This window comes from Aedes aegypti, chromosome 3, assembly GCF_002204515.2.
Source record: "Aedes aegypti strain LVP_AGWG chromosome 3, AaegL5.0 Primary Assembly, whole genome shotgun sequence".
Taxonomy (NCBI): Eukaryota; Metazoa; Arthropoda; class Insecta; order Diptera; family Culicidae; genus Aedes; species Aedes aegypti.
The window spans coordinates 347,760,179-347,771,800 of NC_035109.1; the positions used below are offsets into that span (position 1 = coordinate 347,760,179).

Sequence of the window (11,622 nt, forward strand, 5' to 3'; positions counted from 1 at the left end):
TTTGTAGAGGAATATCTTACAATACCGCACACTAGAAGATTGTAATATTTTGAAAAATCGTTTGTATTGTAAAGATCTCAGTTTTAGTAACCAAGTGAGAACAACAGGAATTCTAGTTCATCCGAAAACTTTCTGGAATAAATACCTCTAATGTACTGGTGTAAAAAGCAATATGATGACACAGACCCTTAGTCATTTACATAAGTATACGGAGTATCGTTACAGTATTCGAATCAATGTTTTTGATTCTACAAAAACTTCATGCAGTACAGGCCTTGAGATCTACACATATGAGTCGTTATTTATTGGTATTTTTGAATTATGGCATATATCTCTTAACTCTCCGTATAAGTATACCGTGTTTTATTTTTATTTGTACCCCTAACTATTCAAAGAAGTAAACGGCATATTGTTATTATTTATACCGATGACATTGCTCCTCCAACGCTATCTATTGATTTGACACTTCTCACGGATATAGATCTCACGTGCTCGGCTGGAATTTGAATCCAGAACTCTTGAATATTAGACAAGCGCTTTACCAACTAAGCTACCGAGCCACTTGGTGACCCAATAACTTAGATAGTAACAAGTTTCGAATTCTCTCTGTTTGCAATTTGCACGTAACTTCAGTGTGACATTACAGTGCTGTTCTGAATAATAGCAGCGCATGTCAATTTTCATACAAAATGCTCAACTTTGACATGCTGTAGTTTTGTTCCCTTTCAAGCAATCGAATTGAAATTTTCTCCACAGAACTACAAATATGCCCAATTTTGTAAACACAAAATTTCAAAATTTTCTAAGCCCCTGCCGGAAAGTGAGATACTAGGTGAAATTGTTCGAAAAAATAGCAGTTTTAAAAATTTGAATTTCGGCTTGACATTATAGTTTTATATTGTATATCACTTACCATTGGAACAATCTCCTCCTACTTATCAAACCTACACATAAACCGAAAATGTTTAAAATATTTGTAGAAGAAAAATTTTAAAATGAAAAACTGCTATTTTTTCGAAAAATTTCACCTAGTGTCTCACTTTTCGGCAGGGACTCAGAAAAAACTGAAATTTTGTAGTTACAAAATTGATCATATGTGTAGTTCTGTGGAGAAAATTTCAACTCGATTGCTTGAAAGGGAACAAAACTACAGCATGGCAAAGTTGAGCATTTTGTATGAAAATTGACATGCGCTGCTATTATTCAGAACAGCACTGTACGTTTTGAAAAAAAATGAATTCAATCGGCTGAGTTGATTAAAGCTAACGTCCTTCAATAAGTTTACCTAAATAACCTAAAAATGCGTTAAAATTAAGAAACAAACATAGCAGCATAATAAACTACCCGCTATAAGTATGGAATCGCATCACCTATTATTGCAACATCACAGTTGAATATTGCAGCACCACCCAAACAGTTTAGCATCACCTAAACACAATAATATTTATGATGCAATATCTCGGAATCCTTACTTTCTACAAAGTTGCGGTCTTCGACAAAGTTGTTCAGCAGCCTTATGGCGTTTATTTGGTAAGGTTTTTAATGCGTAATTTTGCCACTACGTGGCGCTAGTGTGCATGTAACTTGGTCAAATTCATCAATAGCTCATGATCCCGGCCACCTAGACAGTTCGTATCTTCAGCAAACTTGTTATGAAGCTAGAAATCAATTTGAGCAAGCACTGTTTAGTTTGCAACTTTGCCACTACGTGACGCTGGAGTGTATGTTATAGGGTAATGTTCTGGCAGGCTCTAGCTCATGATCCCGACTCATGAGACAGGAATGTCTGTAGAAAAGTAGTTCAGAAGTTTCAAAGAAATCTAAGGCAACACTGTTTAGTTAGCAATTTTGCCGCTACGTGGCGTTTGTGCGCATGTAATTTGGTCATATTCCAGTAGATTCTAGCTCACGATCCCGACCACCTAGAATATTTGTGACTTCGACAAAGTTGTTCAGAAGCTTGAAAGCATTAAAAAAAAGTTGAAATGAAGCAGGTCTAGTCAGGATCATGGGCTAGACATAATTTGTGTACCATCCTTCATGATCCCGACAACTTAAAAAGCTCGTGTTTTCAGCAAGGTTGTGCAGAAGTTTGAAAGCAATTTTGGGCAGCCTTGTTTAGTTTGCAATTTCTCCGCTACATGGCGCTAGTGTGCATGTAATTTGGTCATGTTCTTAAAAGCTCTAGCTCATGATCCTGGCCACCTAGACAGCTCTTGTCTTCAGCAAAGTTGTTTGAAAGCTTGAAAGCAATTAGAGACAGCACTCAAAATATAATTTTGAGAAAAATAACAAAAATTTTGAATAGAATTATTATTGAACCACGAATGTTTAGAAGAAAGTATGTTTCTACAAATTTGTACACGAAATATGTTCGAAATATGATGGAATATAATATACATATGAAATGATGTATTTGTTTGTTTTCAAAATATGCAAATATCAAATTGCCCAAATTGTTTTTGAACAACTTTCTAGGTCGGGATCATGAGCTAGAATCTACTGACTAAATTACATGCACACTAGCGCCAGTTAGGGGCAAAACAGCTAACTAAACAGTGCTGCCTCAAATTGCTTTTAAGTTTCTGATCAACTTTGCCGAAGACACGAACTCTGCAGGTAGTCAGGATCATGAGCTAGAGTCTACTGAAATATGACCAAATAATATGCACACTAGCACCACGTAGCGGCAAAATTGCACATTTAACCTTCCAGTCATCGCGCGGTTTGCCACCGTCAGAACCACCACGCTGCTGTTGTGAACGAAGAGCGTGTTTTTTCAACAGTGTTGTACAAAATACAACAGCGCGACGACTGAAGTGTCAAAACTTTACCTAATCAACGGTATAAGGCTGCTGAGCAACTATGCTGAAGATTGCAACTTTGCAAGAAGTGAGGATTTCGAGATACTGCATCATAAATATTATAATTTTTAAGTGATGCCAAACTTTTCGGGGTGGTGCAATATTCAACTGGGGTGTTGCAATACTAGGTGATGCGATTCCATACTTATCGCGGGTAGAGTAGATGCGTTCATTACACGGTTCGACGATTTGAAATCGATTAATCCCAAAATCCAGATAATTTCAAAATTTGAGGTCTTCACTGAAGTCGTTCTGGGGGTGGAGCGCTATCTTATTTTTTTCGGAATTTGACCGCCTAGTGCTAGTAAACAAAAATATGTTTTGAACGATTGTATCTCACAATACAAATTATTTGACCTAACAACTCTATCTACAAAGTTGTTTCAATGTTATGGGCTGTTCTACCATAATCCATTTATTTTGGAATTCGAAGACCATGTCGCATCTGGGGCTGTTAATATATAACGTATTATACAGCTAAACCTCTTTCTACGCACCCAACTAGGGGAGCGTAAAAAGAATTGGAGCCTAAAATGAGGGAGCGTAAGCTGGAATTTCGAGCGTAGAAGCGAAACATAGCTTTTTGTTTGTTTTCAAGAAGTGCTGCGAAGATATGGGATTTAAACGTGGTTTTTTTCAAGAGTATCAATAGAGATGACAGAAACCATAATCTGACGCCATTTTACAAGCCAAAATGACGACTTCCGGTTTATAGAAATCACTTGAACCACAACATGGATATTTTTGGAATGGGACCTAAGGGTAGATACCGGAAATCACTTTAAAACCGTTTTGCCGCAGTCACCATCTTGGATTTTAGAATGGCGTCAGACATTGATTTCCGTCATCTACTCATCGGTCCCGCTCCAAACACATCCATATTACATTGGTTCTCATGGGTCGTCATCTGGCAGGAGCGGATTTTTGGGAGCGTAAAAAGAGGAATCGTAAGTTGGAATTTGAAGCGTAAAAAGAGGGAGCGTAAAAAAAGTGAGCGTCAAAAGAGGGTTGGCTGTATCTGACTATTCAGAAAATAGGATACTGTTCACTGATAAATTAACCCTTAATACCTCGGGACAAAACTTGAATTTTTAAACAACAACCATTTGGAGATTACGGTGCTCTCCTGACCGTTATTATCAGAAAATCCCCATCAAATCTGTGCTCACCAGCCATTTTCTATAGCTATGCTGAATGTCTGGGAAGAATTTCAAAAAAATCTTAGGGCCCGTTTGGAAGTTACGCCCTTTTGATTGTTCAAGTCAAAAATTTCAAAGGAAATCTGGGTTAGTTGAAAGGGTTTTCATTGGCCGTGATGATCAGATGCAATATACCATCAATATTTTTTTCAAAATTTGTTTATTTGGTTACTAGTAGCTTATGAGTGGAGTTTTGAATGAGAAGATAGACGAAATTTTCAGTTACGCCCTTTAGTGCCCTGCAAAAAAACACTACGATTTTTTTGAAATTTTGTCAAGACATGCAGCATAGCTATAGCAAACGACTGATGAGCACAGATTTGATGGAGATTTTTTTCTAATAATAATGGTTAGGGGAGGCGAGACTAGTATATCAAATAATTTGAAATGAATTTATGAGTGAGAAATCCCCCTGACCCCTTCCTTTTTTCTAGGTTATGGAAAAAACGTGGACACAAGAGGCCTCAAATGGATATCTCAACATCCAAATGAGCAAAAGGTTGGTGTCTTCGGCAATGCTATTCAGCAGATCAAAGACTATTTGACGACGAAAAATCTGAATGAAAATTTATCCGCTAGGTGGCGTTAGAAACAAATTTTATTCACTCATCTGTATCTCAAGATCCTCATCAGCTAGTAGGTTGGTGACTTTGGCAAAGTTGTTCCAGATCAAGGGCTATCTGGAGGTGAAGAGTATGATTGGGAATCCATCCGCTAGGTGGTGCTAGTGACGAATTTTCTTAAATTGCCTGTATCACAGAATCTTTATCAGCTAGGGGTTGGTGTCTTCGATAAAGTTGTTACGATTCATACACAAAAATATTTGTTTATGTAAAAAGCGTTCCGGAGGGGAGAAGGGGGTCGAAAATTGTGAATTTTAGCGTTACGCAATAAATAGACGCTGCCTCATGAATTATCTGGCGGTGAACAGTCTTATTAGGAATTCATCCACTTGGTGGCACTAGATAAAAGCATTATTCAACCTTTTCTACCTCAAGATCCTACCTTCTAGGTGTCTTCGGAAAATATATTCAGCAGATTGAGCAGCAGATGAAAACCCCAATTGTGAATCAATCCTCTAGGTGGCGCTAGCTACAAACTCTCTTCAATTGTCTGTATCTCAGTTAATTTTAAGGTTTCCTGGATTGTTCACAAATTATATTGAAGTTATTCAATACGCACTAAATAATTTATGTTGTTAATCGATAATTAACATTGCAGAACACGTTTTTGTCTCAAGCACCAAAATACCTCTATTTACTTAATTAAAGGTTGCTGAATCTATTGCTGTTTTCAAAAATATCATAGCACGTCTAGATTTTGAGATATTGGCTGTTGAAAATTCGAAAATCGACTGTTTTAGACAACTTGCATGCAAGTTTTCCAGCTTGTAAGGCAATTTATTTGTTTAATTTGCCACAGAATTCAAACTTTATGTGTGTAACAATACTTATCAACAAAGTTTATAATGCTTTCGATGCGAAAAGTTATTTTCCGATGGTTTGAAAAAGTATTGTATTTTCACATATGAGAGAAACGAAGAACTTTGTATGGAGACAGCAAGCTTGTTGAAAAAATCGGTTTAATCTTAATATAATCGTGCAATTTCAACCAAGTTCTATCTGCAATGAAAGTTTTAGTCTTATTTTGCATGCTTGGTGGATTGGATTACATAAGAGTTTGATGAATTATATTTTAAATTTTATGTAAACATCAATAAAACCAGTGTTTTATACTACTTTGGCCACCTGTAGCTAAAAATTGTGATGTGCTGGAACATTTCTGAGAATGGTATCAGATTCAGCAACTCCAAATCTATTAGAGACACATAATTTGATCCTTGAGACACGCAAAAATTTTATTTTTGTTATTCTGTGTTATCCGAGTTAACAAACACTGCTGCTATGCTGAGCACCGGTACATCCACCCTAACATTTTCTGGATCAGTTTTTCAGACAACGACTTGAAACGTTCTAAATTGCTGATGCAATAAAGGGAGTCGGGAAAATTTTTAACCGTCTCACACTTTGGCGATGATGCAATGCATGCGAAAGATACTCATCAAATCAAACACTCTAGGGGGGCAGTCTTCGATGAAATCACGCGCGGAAAGATGTCACAAAACACTTACGACACACGACGATGCAAGATGATTCATTATTGATTTGATGGTTTCATTTGAAATGCAAATTGAACGATGCTTTTGCAGACAACTTTGAAGCGGATTGGATTTTAATCCATTGCAAAGGGCAAAGGGAAGTTTTGAGACGGGTCGGGTATCGTTGAAACTTGTTGATCTTCTAGTATTTCACTTCGAGCAACAAAGAAGTCTCTAAGCATTGACATAGGAGTAGTCAGGTTAAGCTTCGCGTTTCAAAATCTTCGAAATACGAATGCTTAAATGATAATCAATTTCGGAAACCACTTTCAGACATTGTAAGCCTCAGCTCATTTATTTTCATTGATTCGTTCTCTGGATTTAACTCAATAAAGAGAGATTACTTAAATATTTAAGGTGAAACAGCTTGCAATATAAATTGAATAATGTAGCAAAATTTTGAAGGAACAAACTTACGAAAGGAAGCATCATACAGCAGTGAAATTTCTATTTTAATTTTGTGCACTAGCAGAAAGTTTAAGCTGCGATGATCGAGTCCGTACTTTCATTATTTCTACAGATTAGTGCCTTTGAAATCGTGAGTATAGACACTAGTCGTCCATTGTGACAACCATATATCACCTTAAGTATTTATACTGATAATGGTAGACACATTTAGATTCATGAACCTTCGAAAATAAACCTAATTTTGATACCATGCAGTTGTTAATTTTACAGTTAAAATTCACCTTAACTTTGTGAGTTATCTCTATTGGAGTTACTACACTACTGCTATCAACTTTTGATGCACACAATGGAGCACCATTTTTCGCACAGAAGATGTTTTCATTCTCAGCGGGTGATGAATATTGAAAACCCCTTGACGCTCGCTAACAATGGCTCAAAAGAATCTAGGCCAACACTGCGAAAGGGGTCCACCAGGGACATAGAAGGTGTCCTTTAGCGTCTTGTGCAAGGAAAGGTTGAACAAAAAACCGAACAACTTGAGCTGTCTTGCCTAGTGAGGTGTTCTAATGAGACAAAGTGTTCGGAGCTTAAGTCGACCGGCTTTCCGTCGGGGTGTGATCTAATTGAAAATTCTTTTCAAGTTTGAATTTTTTCGATGGAAATCTACTAGAACTACTGAGTGCTTCGGCTTGCTGGCAAGTTTCGATAATGAAGCCAGCGCGCGAGTGTCAATCCGGGTCCACCGGAGTAGCGGAATATTAATGAGGTGAATAAATTTGGAAGCGGTGGCACTTTATGTCGAGAAGAAGGGGCCCGTTTGATTAGATCGTGTGAGATGTCTGAGAGTGGTAGCTGTCTTGAAAGGATCAAAGGAATTGGTAAGTAGGATGATTGGGATGATTGTTATGCAACAAGCAATTTACTAGATGAATAATTGATGAAACGGGTTATTTTGGCTTGATGTGGTTGATGCTATGCTAATGATTAAAATCTGATAAATGAATTTATGGATGAAAAAAAAATCTAATCTACAGTAAGGACTTCTATACTTCTTCGGTCCATTTTAAATTTCGAATCCTTACACATTTTGTGGGGAATAACCTAGCAATTTTAAAAATTTAGACTGCGTGGGCAATCAATATTGTATGGAACCTAAGGGAGCTCCCATAAAACAGCTATAAATTGTGACTTGGGTTTGTTTCTGATCAGTTATTTCAAAAGTCTTATAAAAGTCAGTATGTTGAGAATATTATGTTCCCTTGGAATCATATGAAAAAAGAATCATATCTGATTTCAAAACCCCTCTAAAAAACAAAATCTAGATATGGTCATTAGAAAAGTGCTACATCTGGAATAAGACCCTTCAGAGACCCTAACTTTGGAGAATTTCTAACAGTTTTATTAAAAGTTTATGTATTTTGTGTATCGATACCGTTTGTCTTGCTTCGTTGCACTCAATGCATCTGCGCCGGGGATGGGATTGTTGAAAACCGATTGTTATTTTACTGCGTTGGCCAAGCGATTAGTTTCGTTATTAGCTTCGGTAATGCCAGCAGGTCCCGTGATCCAACAGAACCGAACATTTTTGTATCGCACGATATGATCGATCTCCTGAATCTACAGGTGAACGTGAAGGGGGGAACGGCTTCCAGAGAAAACGTTGCATTCTCTGGGTACACTGAACAACAAAAAAAACATGGTTGTAAAATGCGGCTCCTACCGTGTCTCCGCACGACCCGTCAGTGTAGACGACAGTCAAGTTGCGGAAGCGAGTCTACAGGAGTTATTGGATGTCTTTATCCGGTGGGTCATAGGCTCGAATACTCACGTCCCATTAAATCCAGGGTTTTCAGTCCGTGCCAAGTACGATCGCCTCACAGTGGTGCATGGTCGGACAAAACTTCAAACATTCAGGTTCTCAAAACCACTTGTTAATAAGCAGATGAAAAAACCGAATTTAGTACTATACCATTTAATTCCACTAGAGTTTGTATCCTTTGACAGATACGCGTATTTCGACCTCAACTTGAGTCGACTTTAGACAGCCTTACAGTTGAGGTCGAAATATGGTACCGTCGATGGGGGTGACAATGGGTCTAGGGGGTGAGATTGGGTCAAAACGGAAAAATATGTTTTGTGGAATATTTCAGCTAATAACGCCGATATTACTAAAATTAATAATTCATATGTTAGGGAACATATTATTACACATGATTCATAACGATACACATTTTTAGAAATAGTAGTTTTTGTGTACTACATCAATAAACTTGCATGTTGAAACTAGATAAAATTTACAACATTAAATTTCTCCTGTACAAAGTATCACGCATGCACTCTAGCCTCTATCGTTGTATTAGTAGAATGTTGAAAGTCTTTTCATTACACATCACAGGTGTTTTCCGGAATCTGTTTGATTTTCCCACAAAAAAATCATTTTGTTCGGTACGGTTTCTAAAACATTGAAAATGGGGGTGAGATTGGGTCAAGCAAGAACGATAGTGAATGAAATTCCAAGCCCACTTTTTTGACATTTTACGGTATCGGGTGTTCTCTTTTTTCATTAAGATGTGTTTATTCTTTCTAAATACAGCATCTCTGAAACATCAAACAAGTCTACTTGAGTATTCCGTGCATTGAATAACAATACAACACATTTTGACATCTTCTCAAACCAGCAACTGTGTTTCGTGCGCAGCAACATCGTAAATTTTTATCAAAAGAGTGTTTTTTTTTCTAAATTTGATTATTTATCAGTGTTTTCATATTATAGAAATATTTCACGGAAGTACAAATGAAATGGATCGCTGAAATACTGGGATTATGACGTCAACTTCTGCCTGAAATGTATTGATCGTGGAATGTCGCACCGAAATTTATCTATTTGCGAAGGTTTAAAATAATCACTGTTTCAGTACACCTTTGGGGAAACTGGATGGGCTTTATAGCAATGGGGATGAAACTTTGAAGACAATTTGAGGGAAAAACCAAGAAAATTATGTAAACTTGACGATAAATGTTGGGTTTACATATTTTTTCAATTTTCAGTATAATCTTTCTTTTAAGTGGGTTTATCATACTTGTGAAACATCTTAGATATCTTTTTGTCTTGTTTGCATCGTTTTTTGTCAATATTTTTCAGTTGTGAATGGTTTTGAAATAATATTCTCAAAAACAAGTTATTTCACAAGTTAGGTCACTGTACCCAAGTTAGGTCACTGTACCCAATGTCACCCCCTCTATGGGGTGAGATTGGGTCATTTTTCATTCACTTGTGTTCACATTGTCTTTGTATTTTTTAAAGACTTCTATATCGTTCAGTGACAGTTTCTCAAAATTTGAGAGTGAACTGTTTTGTTTTCGATTTTTGACAGCATCGTAAGTGCGGGAAAGTTAGAAAAAGAGGACTGCCTAAAACTACCAATAGCTGTATCTCAACGAAATCCTAATCGATTTAAGCTCAATAGGTTTCATTTAAAAGCGTAGTTTAAAGCCTTTGATTTGACTTTAAATACATTATTTTAACGCATTGAGTTGTTATTTGTAGCAAAAATGTTTATTATTTAAATTTTCAAAGCATTGTCCGTTTTATGTGTAGTGTTTTAGGGAAATGAGTGAGTGACCACTATGAAGCAGCAAATCATCCATACTTTGTGAGGTGCAACAGTTTTCCTTGCCCCTCTTTGCCCCATAGAGGTGAAAATTCCATTTTCATTTTTCATTATAATTTATCTATTTCATCATTCAAATCAGTATACTGTGCCATAACTCGTTTAAAATTTTACTGATCTTAAATATGTAACTCTATTTCAGGTTTATGCACAAATTTCAACCCATGCATTACAACCCATTTTTTCGTAATGATAGTTTTTTACTTGATTGGATGGAAAAATAATTTGGACAAATTTCACTAGAAAATCGAATTTTCAATTTGACAGTTATTTCCAACAGGATGATATCAGGTATCCAATAAAGTTACAGTTAACTCTCCCTTACTCGATATTTAAGGGACCATCGAGTTAGGGAGCTATCGAGATGCAGAACAAATATTTTTCAAATTTTGAAATGTTTTTAAATTGCAAAATACATTCAAAGTAGTGATTTTATCGTGAAAAACAGTAGAATTTTGTCAAATTCACCTACCTTACACATTTTGAATAATCAACAAAAAATTTAAATTTTATCACCCAGAAACAAGTTAAAACTCTCAATTTTACTATAAGCATAATGATAACACGCAAATTTAAAGAATTTATTAATATTTGAAGGATATTTGAAACTTTTTATGAAAATATCGAGTTAGAGAGGTAAATTTGCATGGGAAACCCAAACAGATCGCATTGAGTAAGGGAACTCGAGTTAGAGAGGTTTCGACTTATAGAGGGATCAAAGTACGCTAAATTGAAGGGACCGCGCATTCCATCGAGTTAGGGAAAATATCGAGATACATAATATCGAGTAAGGGAGAGTTGACTGTATTAGATTACCATTATCAAGCAATTTTGGACGTATTTAAGGTTTTGTCTGACCTTTGTAAGGAGGCTCGCCACTGTGCGCCTTGTTGCCTTATCGGTGGCTTGCAATTTCTGGTGCAATCCTTCACTTTGAGCCCTTTTCACGACGAGGAGGATGTCGTCGGCGTACAAGAGTATGTCTGCTCCATCCGGCAGTATCCGGAAGATAGGCTGCATCGCCACTAAGAACAACATTACGGATAACACGGATCATTGTGGCACACCACTTTACAGCTTGTGTTCACTGGACGTGTAACACCCTATCGACACCTGAAACGTTCGCTTCGACAGAAAGCTTTGCAGAAGGTTCATCATCTGACCACGTGACCGTCATGATTTCAGGGTGCGAAGTATACCATGCCGCTAGGTGGTGCCGTATGCAGTGATGGAAAGTGGCGAAGCACTCTGCGCCAGAGCGTGGCTTTACTCGCATCTGTCGTGCTCCCGAGTAATCGAAGCTAAAGTGATTCGTGATCGTG

At 37.0% G+C, this 11,622-nt stretch overlaps 1 non-coding gene across 1 annotated transcript; it reads right to left on the reverse strand.

Annotated features, from left to right (window-relative positions):
- Positions 1–488: 488 nt before the first annotated feature.
- Trnai-aau lies at positions 489–560 on the reverse strand. The gene has a single exon. It is a non-coding gene; the product is annotated as a tRNA-Ile (tRNA).
- Between the last annotated feature and the right edge of the window lie 11,062 nt (positions 561–11,622).